We start from the raw sequence: 12193 nt of genomic DNA, 5'->3' as shown, positions 1-12193 counted from the left end.
GGGCGAGCCACAAAAATTGAAACAACAGACTTTGGAGCAACAAATTTTCGAGTTCCCTTTGTACCAGTCCCTTTCAGGTGGTGACCAGGAGCAAGGTAAAGATAGAGTGGAAAATGGTGTCCAGCTAATCCCAGGAGCCTGATTAGCTCCTTGATGTGTGTCCAACCAGAAGCCTGCCCCTCAGGTTGAAGCTCCAGAATAAGCAAATGGACCTCTTTCACAGCAAGTGTGGGGGTGAATCTCCATCTGTTTGCACAGCACCCTGGTAGCCAGCCAAGAATTTTCTTCCCGTTTGTTACAGTCCCATGGGACCCAGGAACACAAGCCCCTTGCAGCTAGGCAATCAAATGGCCTCCCTGGACAGTAGCCACCAAAACCAAGGCGCCAGATATGTGTTCAAAGCTCCTCTCCAAGAGATACTGGTACTCTGGACCATGGCAGAAGGAAAGCACGAAGATAGTGCCCACACTTGATGTCTCTGCAGAGGGTGACAGGGGTCCCTTGTGTGTGTGTGTGTGTGTGTGTGTTTAATGATAAGCAGGCCTTTCAGGCCACAGCTATAGCCCTAAGCTAATAGGCTTCTTTCACAGTAAAAACAGGCATCTTAATCTGTTGCTTGTGTCCTGGGGTGGTAGCCAGTTAAGAATACTTTCTCCATGGGTTACATGCCATGGGACCTGCCAGTGTAAGCCCCCAAAGCCAGCTGATCCTAAAGGTCTTCCTGGTGGCAGCCACAAACAGCAGAAGGTTAGAGGAGGGTACAAACCCCTTTCCCAGAGATACCAGCAAGCTGATGTGAGGCAGAGAGGGCAAAGATGGCACCCACCAGTGACTATGGCCAGAGTACTCCAGCAGGCCCCTAGGTGTGTGTTAAAGTAGATGCCTTCCCTATAGACCCGTGTTTTAATGCAAGCAAATAAACCTTTATCACAGGAAGTCTCAGTGCCTCTGTGTTGGTCTCTGGGATAGGTGACCTCAGTGCCCCTGTGCTGAGCCCTTTAAGAGCCATTTCTCAGTTCCATATACCCTTGTAGTTACCATGGACATAAGCCCCAGTGGTTTTCAAAGCTAGGTGTTTGGGAAACTGTTTATAAAGTGCAGGTCTTAAAAGCTGGGGTGTTCAATATGAGGTTCAAACTCTTGGCTCTTTGAGAACTCCAAATTTTGGAGTTCCTTTTGTGGCTTAGTAGATTAAGGATGAGATGTTGTCTCTGTGAGAATGTGGGTTCAATACCTGGCCTCCCTCCATGGGTGAAGGATCTGGCATTGCCGCAAGCTGCGATGTATGTTGCAGATGCGGCTCAGATCCAGTGTTGCCATGGCTGTGGCCTAGGCCTCAGCTGCATCTCCAGTTTGACCCCCCTGGCCCGGGAACTTCCATAGGCCGCAGATGTGGTTGTAAAAAAACAAAACAAAACAAAAAACTCCAAAATTTGAGTTTCCTCCCAATTCAGGGTTCTCTGCACCAGGGTACCAGGGGTCAAGTTGATGGCAAGACTGTGTCTCAACCTCTACTATCCACTTCCTCGTGTGTTTTTACCTCATTTGCTTGATGTGTAGGAGTTGCTCAGCCTAGTTTGAGGGATTTTTTTTTCCCCTATAGTTGCATAGGTAACTATAGATTTGGTGTATCTATGGGAGAAGTGAATTCAGGATCTTGCTATATTGCCATCTTGAACCAGAACCCAGTGTGTTTTGGCTTTTGTAGATTCCACATGTAAGTGAGGTTATGCGGCGTTTATCTTTCTCTGTCTGACTTGTCTCATGTAGCACAATGAGGCCCATCCATGTTGTTGCACATGGCAAGATTTTCTTTTCTATTTTTTAAGGCTGAATAATATTCCCTTATGCATAGACCACATTTTCTCTATCAGTTCATCTGTTGATGGACACTTAGGTTGTTTCCATATCTTGACGATTGTGAATAAGGCTATAGTAAACATGAGCATGCATACATCTCTTTAATATCCTGTTTTTGATTCTTTGGGGTATATACCCAGGAGTGGAGTTGCTGGGTCATAGGATTTTTATCTTGAAAAGATGCATTTTGTCAAGTATTTTTTCTGAAAGTATGGAGATTCCTCAGAAAACTAAAAATAGAACTCCCATTTGATCCAGCCATCCCATTCCTGGGCGTCTATCCAGAGAAAACCATGACTCGCAAAGACACATGTACTCCAGTGTTCATTGCAGTGCTATATGCAATAGCCAAGACATGGAAACAACCTAAATGTCCATCGACAGAGGAGTGGATCAAGAATATGTGGTACATATACACAATGGAATATGACTCAGCCATTTAAAAAATAAAAGAAAGAAATAACGGCATTTGTGGCAACATGGTGGACCTAGAAATTATCATGCTAAATGAAGTCAGTCAGACAAGGAGACACCAACGTCAAATGCTATCACTTACATGTGGAATCTAAAAAAAAGGACACAATGAACTTCTTTGCAAAACAGATAGTGACTCATAAACTTTGAAAAACTTATGGTTTCCAAATGAGACAGGTTGGGAGGTGGGGGGATGCACTGAGGGTTTGGGTTGGAAATACTGTACAACTTGGTTGTGACAATGGTTGTACACCTATAAATGTAATAAAATTCATTAAGTAATTAAAAAAATTAAACAGTATTTTTTCTGTATCTGTTGGGATGAACATGTGATTTTTATGCATCATCAATTTTTTTTTTTTTAGGGCTACACACCTGTGGCATACGGAGGTTCCCAGGCTAGAGGTCAAATCAGAACTGTAGCCACCAGCCTACGCCATAGCCACACCAATGCCAGATTGAGCAGTCTTCAAACTACACCACAGCTCATGGCAATGCTGAATCTTTAAGTCACTGACTGAGACCAGAGATTGAACCTGTGCGTCCTCATGGATACTAGTCAGATTTGTTTCTGCTGAGCCACAGCAGGAACTCCCTATCCATCATACTTTCAATTTTGTATTATTGTTGTAGTATTGTTTTGCATATGTTGAACCATTCTTGATCTCAGTGATAAATCCTACTTGCTCATGTTGTATAATCCTTTTTAATATGTTCTTGAATTCAGTTTGCTAAATATTTTACTGAGAATTTTGCCTCTGTATTTATTATCAAGGATGTTGACCTATGGTTTTCCCGTAGTGTCCTTATCTGACTTTGATGTCAGAGTAATGCTGACCTTGTAGAATGAGTTTAGAAGTATTCCCTCCTCTTTAATATTTTGGAAGAATTCGAAAAAGATTGGCATTAATTCTTTAAATGTTTGGTAGAATTTTCCAGTGAAGCTGTCTGGTTCTGGGTTTTTCTGCGTTGGGAGGTTTTGATTATTGATTTAATTACTTTACTCATTATTCAGATTTTCTACTTCTTCCTGATTCAGTCTTGGTAGGTTGTGTGTTTCTAGAAATTTATTCATTTCTTCTAGGTTGTCTAATTTGTTGGCATTTATTGTGTCTCTTATGATCCTGTGTATTTCTGTAGCAATCAATTGTAATATCTCCTCTTTCATTTCTAGTTTTGAGTCTTTTCTCATTTTCTTAGTGTAACTAAAAATTTGTGAATTTGGTTTATCTTTTTAAAAACTAGCACTTAGCCTTGTTTATCCTTTGTATTGTTTTTCTGTCTCCATTTCACTTATTTCCACTCTGATTTTTATTACTTATTTCTGTTCACTTTGGGCTTAATTCTTTTAAAGTTGTTCCTTGAGTTCTTTTAAAGTTGTTCCTTGAGTTGTCAAGTTAGGTTGTTTATTGGAGAGCTTTCTAATTTCTTAATATATGCATTTAATTGCTTTAAACCTTCCTCTCAGAACTGTTGCAACATAGGATTTGATATTTTGTGTTTTCATTTTCATTTGTTTCAAGATAATTTTTAAATTACTTTTCAATTTCTTCTTTGACTTACTGATTATTCAGAAATAAATTCAGTTTCCACATGTTGATTTTTCCAGCTTTCCTCTTGTTGATTTTTAGTTTACTGTTGTCACAAAAGATAAATGTTGCAATCTTCTTAAATTTATTAAGACTTGTTTTGTGGCCTGATATATGATCTAGCTTGGAGAATGTTCTATGAGCCCTTAAGAAAGTGTATTCTGCTGCTATTGGATGAAATGTCCTGTGTCTATTAAGTCAATTTGGTTTAAAGTATGGTTCGATTCCAATGTATTCTTTTTTTTTTTTTTTTTTTTTCTGTCTTTTTGCCTTTTCTAGGGCCGCTCCTGAGGCATATGGAGATTCATAGGCTAGGGGTCCAATTGGAGCTGTAGCCACCGGCCTACACCAGAGCCACAGCAACCTGGGATCTGAGCCATGTCTGTGAGCTACACCACAGCTCAGGGCAATGCCGGATCCTTAACCCACTGAGCAAGGCCAGGGATCAAACCCGCAACCTCATGGTTCCTAGTCGGATTCATTAACCACCGCGCCACGACGGGAACTCCAATTCCAATGTATTCTTGTTATTAATTGCGTGGATGATGTATCAATTGTTGATGGTGGGGTACTGAAGTCCCCTACGGTTATTGTATTGTTATCTATTTCTCCCTTCAGGTCTGTTAGCATTTGCTTAATATATCTAATGTGCTCTAATGTTGGGTGCATATATTTTTATATCTTCTTTCTATATTGTCCCTTTTTATCACCATATAATAACCATCCTTCTCTATTACTATTTTTGGCTTAAAAGTCTATTTTGTCTTGGAGTTCCCATCGTGGCGCAAAAAAAAAAAAAAGTCTATTTTGTCTGATAGAAATATGATCACCTTCATTTTCTTTGGTGTCCACTTACATGGAATACCTTTTTCTATCCCTTTGCTTTGAGCCTCTGTTTCTTTAGGGCTGAGATGAGTCTCCTTAGGCAGTGTATATTTATTAAGGGTTTTTTGTTTTGTTTTTCATCCAACCACTGGCCTGGAGGATTCAATGCATTTACATTTAGGGTGATGATTGGTATATAAGGATTTACTACTGCCATATTATATGTCTGGTTGTTTTGTATCTCCATTATTGCTTTTTCTTCTCTTTCTGCTGACCTTTATAAATTGGTGATTTTTTCCATGGTGGTATGCTCTGTCTCTCCCCTCCCCCTTCCTTCCTGAATCTACTCTAGATCTTTTGCTTTGTCTTTACCATGAGGCTTAATTAAAACATCTCATAGATAAAAACAGTCCACTTTATGCTGATAACAACTTAACTTCATATGTCTATAAAAGGCTCCACACTTTTTCTCCTCTACTTTTATGTTTTTGATGTTTTCATTCATCTCTTAAGCTGTGTATTCATTAACAAACTATTGTAGCTATTTTTAATTCTTTTTTCCTTTAACCTCTATACTATAATAGTGGTTAATACACCATTCTAACACTGAGTTAGTTTTCTAATTCTATTTTTTTCATCTCTATCAGAGAATTAATATACTTTCATGTTTTCATGTCTCTAATTAGCATATTTTAATTTTACTTGGAAGAACCCTTTTCAGTATTTTTTTGCAAGGCAGGTCTAGTGTTGGTGAGCTCCCTCAGCGCTTGTTTTTCTGGGAGAGTATTTTACTTCATGTCTGAAGGATAATTTTGCCTGATTACGTATTCTTGGCTGGCTTTTTTTTTTTAATCTTTCAACACTTTGAAGATATCATTCTACTCACTCCTGTCCTGAAGAGTTTTTGCTGAGAAATCCACTGCTAGCCTAATGAGGGTGCCTTTGTAGATTACTTTGTTTTCTGCTTGTCTGCCTCTAAGATTCTTGATTATTGGAGTTCCTATTTTGGCTCACTGGAAGCAAACCCAACTAGTACCCCCCCCCCCCTTTTAGGGATGCACCTGCAGCATATGGAAGTTCTCAGGCTAGGGGTAGAATTGGAGCTGCAGCCTACACCACAGACACATCAACATGGGATCAAACCCTGAGTCCTCTTGGATCCTAGTCAGGTTCATTAGTGCTGAACCACAACGGGAATTCCAACTAGTATGCTTGAGGCTGCGGGTTTGATCCCTGGCCTCCTTTAGTGGATTAAGGATCTGGCATTGCCACGAGCTGTGGTGTAGGTCACAGATATGGCTCAGATCCTTTGTTGCTGTGGTTGTGGTGTAGGCTGGCAGCTGTAGCTCTGATTTGACCCCTAGGCTGGGAACTTCCATATGCCACACCTTTGGCCCTAAAAAAAAAAAATAATAAATAATTAAATAAAAAATTCTTTTGTCATTGATTTTTTTTTTCACACAGTTTCATTATGTCCTACAGAAGGTCTTTTTGCATTGAAATATTAGGCTGTTCTATTAGCTCTGTGGTATGTATGTCTAAGTCCTTCCCTAGGTTTGGGAAGTACTCAGTTTTTCTTTAAATAATCTGTCTTCTTCCACTCTAGTACACTATTCTTGCCTTTCATATTGAATTCAATAGCTCTCTTCACTTTTTTTTAGATATTAATTCTCTCATCTTCTAACTGAATTATTGCTATATTCTTGTTCTCCAGGTCACCTACTCTCTCTTCCATATGGTCTGCCCTGTTACTGATGCTCTCTATTGGTATTCTTAATCTATTCATTTAATTCTTCAGCTCCAGAACTTGTTTGCTTCTTTTTTACAATTCAAATCTCCTTGGTAAGTAACTCCTTCTGTTCATTAATTTTTCTGAGTTTATTGAATTATCTGAGTTTTCTTGTAGCTCATTTAATTTCATCAAAACTATTTTGAATTCTTTTTCAGTTAGACTGCAATGCTCTGTGTCTCGTATTCAGTTGGTAGAGAATTATTTTTCTTTTTGTGATACTATATTTTCTTGATTATTCGTGTTTGCAGGCATGCACTCTTGCTTTCGCATTTGAAGCAGCAGCCACCTTCTTAACTAAGGTTTTATGTCCTCTTTGGTCCTTACAATTTAACAGATTGGCTATTAGAATACTTTGTTTTGTATTCCAGACTGTGACTCTATAGCTCAAGTTCATGGTTTTCTCCCTTGCCCACCATGATTGGTGGGTTACCTGAGCATCATGTGTCTACTGGAGCTGCCTCTTGGGATGCATTCAGGAGTGTGCATAAAGAGTTGGCACTTGAGTGGGGTTGGGGTGGGTTTGGCACTTGGAGCAATAGGGGTGCCACAGCCTGGTGGGGGGATCCTTCAGTGGGATACTCCAAGAAGTTTGTGGGTAGACTTCCTGCTTAAAGCAGACACCAGGAAATGCATTTCTTTAATGCCCACTGATATTCTTATATGCTTCCTTACCTTTTTCTTTCCTCTCTTCAGTCATGGAATCCTATCCTCTAGAACTCTAGATGCTGCTGGAGAGAAATGGGTTTCTCCAGCCAAACCCTGCATAACTGTGGTTGCTGGGCATTCATTCATCACCTCCACTTCCATCTGCAAGGTCCCCACTCTCTACCTCCTCTGCCATAGAGGTTGCCACTGCTATCACCAAAAGCCCAGTTCCTTGCAGTGCCCTCCTAAAGACAGGGGCTGCCCTTATAAGTTCTTTCCTCTTTTCTGCATCCACACTCATCTGTGTGTCTGTGCTGCTCTGATGAGGTGCTGTAATCTCCCCTCTGGCAGTCTGAATTTCCTCTAGTTCTCTCTCTCATGGGTATCTGCCCAGCTTTGCACTCTCCAAGCTTTTTACCCTCCATCATGACAAGAGGTGGGAGGTGGGGGTACAGGTTCACCAACCCCCTTGGATCCATATCCCTTACTGAAGTTTTTTTTTGTTTGTTTGTTTGTTTGTTTGTTTGTTTTTTTCACAAGTGGGCTAGTGTGTCCCTTGGTGTAAAGGGCAGAAGCACTTCTATTCTGTTATGGATGTCCAGTTAGTTGTTATAAAAGGAGAGAGAAGAGAGGAATGATGTAGACCACCATGATTCTGATATCACTTCATGATCTCTAAGACCAGGTGAAAGCTAAGTTTAAATGACCAAAAAAAGAAAAAAAAAATCTGTTTTTTAAAAGTTGTTATCCATTAATATAGTTGGTAAAGAAAATACAAAGAATTCCTGTCTGTTGAATTTTTTCATTATAAAGGATTAGCAAGAGAAAGAAAAAATCAACTGAAAACAAAACAAAAGTTAATGGCTCAGTCTCTGGAGTCAAAGAGCCTGGAGTTCTAGATTTGGCTTTGCCACTTACTAGCACTATGTGCTACTTAAAAACATAGCTAATTTTTTGGAAATTTCTTCTTTAGCAGCAATTGGCATTTTATCTAACATACTTGTAGAAAAGGCTGCTATCTTCCTAATTGGCACAGAAGTACAATACAGGGTCAGAAGGTTAATTCTTCAGGATTTATAAAAACCAATAATTAAAGTTTGGTTAAGCCCATTTACCAATTCCAAGGGAATCTAGAATGAGAACATGAACATGCTCAAAAAATGATTATAGGGCTGCTAAAGGAAATGTCTAATATTCCCAGGCAGTCCAAGATGTTCAGAAAAAAGGAAGATATTTTGATTTAGAATTTTAAGCTCAGTTTGGTTAAAGACCTCCTTTTTAATTTTTCTAAATAATGACTTTCTCTTTTCCTTAGTTTTCTGACTTTGTAAAATGTGTCAGCATTAAAGCATTTTTATGTTTTGGCTTACTGTCATGCACTTTGATAAACCTGTCATCCCATCTCCTGTCCCCAGGCTGAAGGTAGCCCGAGTACCTGAGATTTTACAGAACTTTTTCATAGTTCTTGGCAGTTGACACAGTGCCTAAGAGCAAACTCTAGAGCTGATAGGGTTGGATTCAAATATAGCTTCACCACCACTTACTATGTGACTTTGGACAAGTCACTAAGCTTCTTGAAGCTTTAGTTTCTTCATCTGTAAAACGGTAATATATTATTAAACCAATCTCATAGGGTGGTTATAAAAAATAAGTGCATGTAAAGCATCAACTTAATAAGTTAACATGTAGTACATGCTCAGTATTCAAAAACAAGCTTTGCAATGTTTAAAAAAAATTCTGATTTTTCAAATGCCCCACTCATCTTAAGAATCCCTGCTCTACACAGGTGCCCAACTGCTGCTTTTTAGTGGAGTGAGCTCACTTACTTTATAATACTTGTCACTCACAATTTGGTTCCATAATACCAGATTAGCATTGCATAACTGTAAATAATCACCAACACGTGTATATAACTTTAAACATGTTCAGATTTAACAAGTTTAAAAATTGAAAAGCATGTGTGTAGTATATAATTGGGCATCTGACTCACTTTATATTACTCGAACTTTTTATGCTGTTACTTAAGAAAATGGTCAAAATGTCTTTGATGACAACAGTTTAGGAAAAATACTCACATTTGGAGGAATATAAAATATCTTTGAATGTCTGGTACATTTACTTACCAATTTGAGAACGAGAATAAAGTATTCCAAGTACATTTTTTTTTTTTTTTAACTTGGAGCTGGAGATGCAGTGAAATAAAACTCCATCACCAATCACAAATCCACCTGCTCATACATATCTTATTGACTGTTCTCAGGTATTCTGTAGGATCTAAAAAATATTTCCCCACTTGTTCTCTACAGAGAATGTTAGGTTAATATTCCTTAGCCTAAACGATGTTGTTTTGTTTTCTGGGGATATTGTCAGTAAGAGTCAGTAAATAAATTGCATGTTTTTCTACCTTTGTAGATAAGGCAATTTTTCCCTCCAAGCTTGCCATGACTACAGACAGATAAAAGGTAAGTAACACCTACAGTTTGAAATTTACTCTTATCCTACCACGCATAGACATAAGCAATTGCAGCTAGGTGGTTGAGAAGACATAGCAACATCTGAGATGTATCAAAGAACCTAAAAAACTCTTAACTAGATTATCTAACTAAAGGTAAGTCATAGTCATAGGAGAGAGTGGGTCAATGTGAAGCCGACGAAGGTAAGACAAGAACGCATGCTGTCTCCAGAACAGCATGCGTCAGACCATCATAGCTGGACACTGCTGGCCAGTTCCACTGACTGCTTCCAACTTGAACCAATTTCTGGTTTTCATTTTGTTCCCAGGAGAACTGGTCTTACAGGGAGGATGCATTTATTTTAAGAATCCAGGTCCTCTTCATTTACCTACTGCAAATAGGGACCATGGTTCTCTATCAAAACAGTAAGAAAATTTCAAAGTATTCTCCAAGATGTCACTCACTTGTGACCCATTAGTTTTGATAGGAAAGAAGTATAATCAAAGGTAGCATATTGTGAACAAGGTTTATTACCTTATTTTATCCACAGAAGTCTCAGTGTGCATGTCGACCTGGAGAAAAGATCCTAGACTAGAAAAAGTTTCCAAGTAGCTATTATACATCTACTACCTGTAGAAAATATTATCAGTTTAGTTTTTCTCAAACGTTCCAACAGAAAAAGCCATACACATGCCATAGAAGACATGGCAGTAGTGTCAGCTGCTTTGTCCTGCTTCCTCTTAAATCCTGCATGAAGCCATGTGTTTAGACAATTACAGATTGTGAGCCATCCATTTATCAGACACAACTAGTCAGTTCTCAGTTAATTGTGGCAGTGAAGTTTTGCCAACACAGCAATGAGTAAATACTGAATCACGGCCCCTAGGAGAAATAAAAGGGTTAAGTACCTGAGAGCCTGTCACATTTTCATCAATTGACACATAGCTTTGTGTTTTTTTCTAGACACCTCATTTAATATGTTAACGTTGAACCCACAGCGAACAGCTCTGTAACTTATGCACAAATAACTTAAGAGTTCCCATCACGGCTCTGTGGGTTAAGAACCCGACTACCATCCATGTGGATGTGGGTTCGATTCCTAGCCTCGCTCAGTGGGTTCAGGAATCTGTTGTCACAAACTGCAGCGTAGGTTGTAGACGTGGCTCAAATTTGGCTTTGTTGTGGCATAGGGTGGCAACTGCAGCTCCAATTTGACCCCTATCCTGGGAGCTTCCATATGCCATAGGTATGGCCCTAAAAAGAATTTTCTCCTCAAGGCACATCAGAGCCTTCGTGTACACACAAGTGCATGCATACACACAGCACAAGAATGTCAAGGTTGTGGCACTAAACAAACCTTGAAAAGGACACTCGTTTATGAGAGCTGAACCAGGCAGATTGACCTCAGCTGGGAATGTGCGCATTCCAGCTGCCTCAACATTTTCAATGCTCTATGCATGTCTATGAATGACTATTATTTCCACAAAATTTGGAGGGTACAAGTCTAGTGAGTAAATGTGCAAATTCATTTACTTGAGTTTTGTTGGTTCCCCTCAATAGCTCTAACAGATTTCAGAAAACAGAGATGATTTATATTTGTCACAAGAATATTGAATTCCAACGAACAAAGTTACCCTAACTGCAGCCCTTGATTTAGAATGATTTTCATCCATGAGAACTTTAATGTGAGACACCTTAGAAGCTGCTCCTTTTAAAACCTCAAGGCTTGAACTATTTATTTTGTATTTTAAGAATAGTATTTCCCTGCTTTTCTAAAGTATTGGAGAAAAGCTCCCATGGTCACTCAGATTTTTTTCAACAGTCAGGGTAGGACTATAGTCAGGCAAAACACAAAACATTTATTACGTCTGCTAGGTACACTGACTTAAGCCATGGGATAGGAGGTGGGGTTTGTGTATAGCCTGAGTTTCAAAAAAAGCCAAAGTGGAAAGCATTCTAGGTAAAGAAGCATTGTAAGGCTTCATCATGCAGGGAGGGCTAACATCAGAGCCAAGGTTTTATTTGGATTTATTTGTTCCCAAAGGCTAGAGAGCTAGTGGTAATTCTAGCCTGGTGGTAAGATAGTCAGATGTGCAATTTAGAAAGCTAACTCCAGGAGTAGTATCAAGAAAATGGAATAGAGATCAAAACTAGACCTTTCTCAAAAGTGCATTCAAATTGCCTGGGAAACTGTTTTATACAGATGTCCTGGGCCCTAGTCCTGGTCTAAATCCATTCTCCAGATGTGGAAGCCCTACATCTTCATTTATCACAAATACTTTGGATAAGGTATTACACTGAGTTAAGTCACAATCAACAATCAAATTAAGGTCTCTTTAAAATACAGTTCGAGTTCTGGCTGTGGCACATGATGTGTCTGGAGTGCTGCGACGCAGGTTGGCTCCCCAGCCCATCACAATAAGCCAAGGATCTGGCATTGGCACAGCTTCGATACAGGTTGCAACTGTAGCTCTGATCTCTGGCCCAGGAACTTAATATGCTGCAGGGTGGCAAAAAAAAAAAACAACCAAAGAAAACCCAAAAACAAAACAACC

General features: G+C 39.3%; 1 protein-coding gene across 1 annotated transcript in view; it reads right to left on the bottom strand.

The window, feature by feature from the left end:
- The window catches only part of RNF19A (ring finger protein 19A, RBR E3 ubiquitin protein ligase), a 1069816-nt gene that overhangs the window by 485192 nt on the left and 572431 nt on the right, over positions 1 to 12193 (bottom strand). The window lies entirely within an intron of this gene.

The sequence above is a fragment of the Sus scrofa genome, chromosome 4, assembly GCF_054392235.1.
Source record: "Sus scrofa isolate SSC_HxYL_T2T_F1_AM1 chromosome 4, Sscrofa_HxYL_maternal_Yorkshire_Landrace_v2.0, whole genome shotgun sequence".
NCBI lineage: Eukaryota > Metazoa > Chordata > Mammalia > Artiodactyla > Suidae > Sus > Sus scrofa.
Note: the sequence above shows the minus strand (reverse complement) of the source record. Positions and strands in the feature narration are given on the sequence as shown.